Source organism: Coenobita brevimanus, chromosome 70, assembly GCF_032717465.1.
Source record: "Coenobita brevimanus isolate Jiangsu-jjx chromosome 70, ASM3271746v2, whole genome shotgun sequence".
Taxonomy (NCBI): domain Eukaryota; kingdom Metazoa; phylum Arthropoda; class Malacostraca; order Decapoda; family Coenobitidae; genus Coenobita; species Coenobita brevimanus.
Window position 1 is genome coordinate 24,644,817 of NC_137023.1, and position 4,800 is coordinate 24,649,616.

A 4,800-nucleotide genomic window follows, 5' to 3' on the forward strand; every position below is an offset into this window, starting at 1 on the left:
GGCCATCAGCCTTACTTGTAAAGAAGGATTGGTTGGTATTATGAAACCATTTTTTTTTCGTTAAGTATTAGTTGAGATATCATGGTTAAAAAATGGCGATTTCCCAGAAATCCCAAGCTGGGGGAAGAGTCAACAGAAATAAATACCGGATACCATGGGTTAAAAGAGGCAAAAGATGAAACAGTAAAACCCTTAGCACATATATTCAATATCTCTCTTAGAAGCGGGATTGTACCAAGTGGTTGGAAATTAGCAAATGTAACTCCAACGGCCATACCACGTTGAGTACACCGCTTCCCGTCCGATCAGCGAAGTTAAGCAACGTTGGGTCTGGTTAGTACTTGGATGGGTGACCGCCTGGGAACACCAGATGCTGTTGGCATCCCTACGTGTCAAGTGGGGCTGGTGGAGGATAAGTGCCCTTCCCTGTAAAAACAATTAACTCTAAGCCCTTGTCCACCCCGTTTGGGATACATGGCGTCTGGCAATGAATGAATGAAACTCCAATCTTCAAAAAGGAGACAAACCTCAACCCAGCAATTACCAGCCAATTAGCTAGGCATCAGTTGTTTGCAAGTTGTTGGAAACCATAATTGGAGATAAATTGGTCAAGCATTAAGAGCAGAATAATCTCACATAGGCTCAATTTCGAAATAAGCATTCATGTCTTACTAATCTACTTGATTTTTTCAATGATATTATCAATATGTATGACAGCACTAAATCAGTTGTTGTCATTTACCTTGATATAAAATAAACATTTAATAAAGTTCCACATATTATGTTTCTTCTCGAGAAACTGTATATCTATGGTATCAGTGGCAGAGTACTAAGTTGGATTGAAAACTGTCTTACGAATTAGTTGAAATCAATGGAAAGGCATCCGATGGAAGAATGTTATAAGTGGAGCACCACCAGGTTCAGTTTTGGGTCCTATATTGTTCTTGATTTATATATACGACATTGATGAAGGCGTGTTTTGTAAAATATCAAAATTTTCTGACGGTTTAAGGATTGGCAATAGGTGCAGATACCCCAGAACAAAAATTACTGATTCAATGGGATCTTGATAAATTGTTCAACTGGGCTGAAAATGGCAAATGGATTTTAATATTGATGAATGCAAAGTTCTAAATATTGGGAGTAAAAAAAAAAAAAAATAGTTATGCAATGAATCGTTCTCATCTCATGAATGTCGATCTTGGAATAATTGTAACAGATGATCAGAAGCAAAGTAAACAGTGGACAGAAGCAATAAAGAAAGCTAACAAACTGGTTGGATTTATAGGTAGATCATTTGAGTTCAGATCTGATAATATACTTCTTGTCCTGCACAGATCCTTAATGCTTCCACATCTAGAGTTCTGTGTGCAGTTCTGGTCACCGTATTACAGGAAAGATATACATGAATTAGAGAGGGTCCAACGATGAGTAACAAAAATGATACCCAGACTGAGGAACAAATCCTACAAGGAGAGATTATATGAGGTAAAATTATTTAACCTATCAAAGCACAGACTACGAGGGGATCTCATTCAAGCATTCAAGATTATAGGAACTGATAATATGGATGTTGACAAGTGCTTAACAACTGATTGTTCGAACTGTACTAGAGGTAATGGGCACAAGAATATTGGAAAGCATTTCCAGTCTAACGAAGCCAAACATTTTTTCTTTAACAGGGTAGTTTTCACCTGCCTTTAGAAGAGGGAGCGTTGTTTTTGCCTGCCTGTGTGTGTATGTGTGTGTGTGTGTGTGTGTGTTTATTTTCCCATTATATCTCATGAAAGGCTTGAGCATTCAACATGAAACCTTCAGGGAATCAAGATAATGGCGAAAATATTGGCCGAGTTCAAAAATGGGCACTCGGGATCAAGGTAACCAAAATAGCTGCCAAACGTGAACTAGTTTTTATCGCCCGTCTTTGGCACCATTAGAGCTCATGAATGGCTTGAGTTATCAACATGAAACCTTCAGGGTATCAAAATATAGCCTAAATCTTGGACTTGGCCAACGGCATATTCTTGTGGGCGATTAGCCCGAATTAATTGCCCAGGGGTGTCGTTAACTACAGTACAGTGGTGACATTCAAAAATCGGTTGGTTAAGTATCTCACTTCAAATCACCAGGTAACACCTTCATGACTGAATAATAATGTAAGCCGTTTTTCTCTATTTTAGATCGTGATGAAACTATAGCAGGGAAATACTATGCAATAAATGATACCAGTAGCTTATTGACACCTGAGGTGTATAGATATAGGCTAGTCGGACAGAATATACTTTACCGTTTTTCGGTCATTCTAATGAAATTTCCATGTCAGCTTTTTCATACTACATGGTGATCCTTCTCACTTTTTTCCTGCCAGTTTCGACTGGAGGGTTTGGTGGGTGGGTGGGTCGGTGGGGAGGCAGCCTTCTCGCTTTACTATCCTTACCTTCAACTAGTAGAATTAGATATCACAGTGATAGTCTGCTCCGTGACAAGCAGCCTCGAAAGGGCCATTAGGTCTGTTGCTGTATGCTTTCATTTATACTCCTTTGTACACTCCCACCTGCAAATATACAAGACTCAGTTAGATACAGCCTATATTCTCAAAGTATTTGTCTAACTGAATTTTAAACACATCAATAGTTTTTGCACTAACAACTGTTGCTGGTAGTATATTCCATTGTTTCACTACGAGAATATTAAAGTACTTTTTCCCTGTGCTAGTGTTGCATCTCGTGCCTTTTCAGTTTCATTCCATAGTTTCTGGTCACAGAATCATTACTTATTTTGAACAAATAATATCTAACATCGTAACATTTGTGAAGAACTTTAAATACTTGTATTTTATCATCTCTGAGACATCACCTTTTTTTTTTTTTTTTTTTTTAAGAAAAAACATAGTTTCTTTAGTCGCTCTAAATAGAGAAACTTTTACAGTGATGAGGATCATCTTTGAAGGTCTGCGCCTCACTCTCGAGAGCCTGTCTTCGTTCATAATGAGATTCGAGGTCTATTGTTGCACACAGTATTCTAGGTGTGGTCCAAGTAATGTCATATAAAGCTTAGAGATTATATTGGATGAAAACTTCCTTGCAATGAAGCAGAACATTTTGTGTATCGTTATACTGACTGCTATACTGTACACTGCTTGGTGTTTTTGAGGTCATTATGATAATACCTCCAAAATCCTTCACGCCATTTACGTCCGTCAGTGGGATATGAGCATGCGGTATTCATATTCAGTATTGTTGTTGTCAAAGTGCATTACCGTACATTTATCCACATTAAATTTAATCTCCCATTTATATCCAGGTCGTTTTGTATAATTTCACAACTCTGCCTGAAATCTTTGTGTCATCTGCAAATGTCAAAACCTTTATGAATGAGTCCATGTTGCAGATCATTGATATAATTAGTGATAAGAACTGGCCCTAAAACTGACCCATAGGAACTCCACTTGATACTTCTGGCCAATCTGATGGTTTGCCATTTATCATCATACGCTGCTGGCGATTTGTTAACCGACCTCCAGTTCAGGAACATAATTTGTAAGAAATCGTGGAATTTTTAGCTTTTCTCGTCAAATGCTTTAAGGAAATCTTGGTATATGCCATACGATGATATTTTTGCGTCCTAGTTATCGTATATGTTTCTAAAAAAAATTCAGGGAAATATGTATGGCATGATCGATTATCACGAAACCGTCTTGATTATGTGTTATAAGATTAAGCTTATTAATGAACAAGGTAATGTTACTTTAATTTTTTTTCGCCATAATTTTCCTTAGTACTGAGATTAGGCTTATTGAGCAGTAATTTGCCATACGTTTTTTATCGCCTTTTTAAAAGATTGGTGATTTATCAGCGAGCTCCCTTTAATTAGGTGCTCTACATTCAAGTAATGGTTTATTGAATATTTTAGTTATAGGAAAGGCTGTCTGTCTTTAACATTCACGCATAGTACTAGGAGATATCTGGTCTGGGCCAGCTGATATATATGGGCCGATATTCTAAAGATAAACCAATACATCATGTCCCGTCACCACTTTGATTAATATCTTATCATCTTCTTGTTCTGAGGAATGGGATTGTGGGATGGGAATATATACGCCGCTTTCTTTTGTCAAAACACTATGAAAGAAGAAGAACAATAAGAACCTAGTGCCAAAATCCAGCTCAGAACCGGAGCATCGGCTGCAAGTTGTGTATGTTGTGCGGGCTGTGAACACTAACTCGGCTTGGTTAAAGAAATGTGTTAACGGAAGAAGTATATCACATTACAAACGTGACTACTGAAATATATGTGGGAAAGAATACCAGTAGAGGTAAGGAAGGACATATGACGAAAGGAAAAATACGATATTTCTAGGAAGAAGTCTTTATATATATATATATATATATATATATATATATATATATATATATATATATATATATATATATATATATATTGTGAAAGGAGTCATTCAGTATTGTTGCTGTTATCAGGTTATCATGGACGAGTCGCCTTCCGAGTTTAGTAGAGGGTCTATCGTATCTTTTACATTTTTGTTACTCCTCACATAATGAGAAAAATATTTAAGAGTTTGACTTTTCTTCACGAAAAATTTTCACGTCGAAGACTGGTTAAGTTTCCTGAAGAAGTTTTGTACATTGTAGCTGTTATTTAAAATATTCGGTACTTTCATCTTTTTTTCCTGTACGTATGTTTTTTTCAAGCACTTTTCTTGCGACCGATGATTTCTTCAATATTCTTTGCATCGGGTAAGTTTCGCTATATTTTGTCGTTCGACATATATCAATCGATTTG

The 4,800-nt window shown here is 36.8% G+C and overlaps 1 non-coding gene across 1 annotated transcript; it reads left to right on the forward strand.

Annotated features, from left to right (window-relative positions):
• The first annotated feature begins 263 nt into the window (after window positions 1-263).
• Window positions 264-382, forward strand: LOC145406502 (5S ribosomal RNA). Its single transcript, XR_013898535.1, has one exon. It is a non-coding gene; the product is annotated as a 5S ribosomal RNA (ribosomal RNA).
• The last annotated feature ends 4,418 nt before the right edge of the window (window positions 383-4,800 follow it).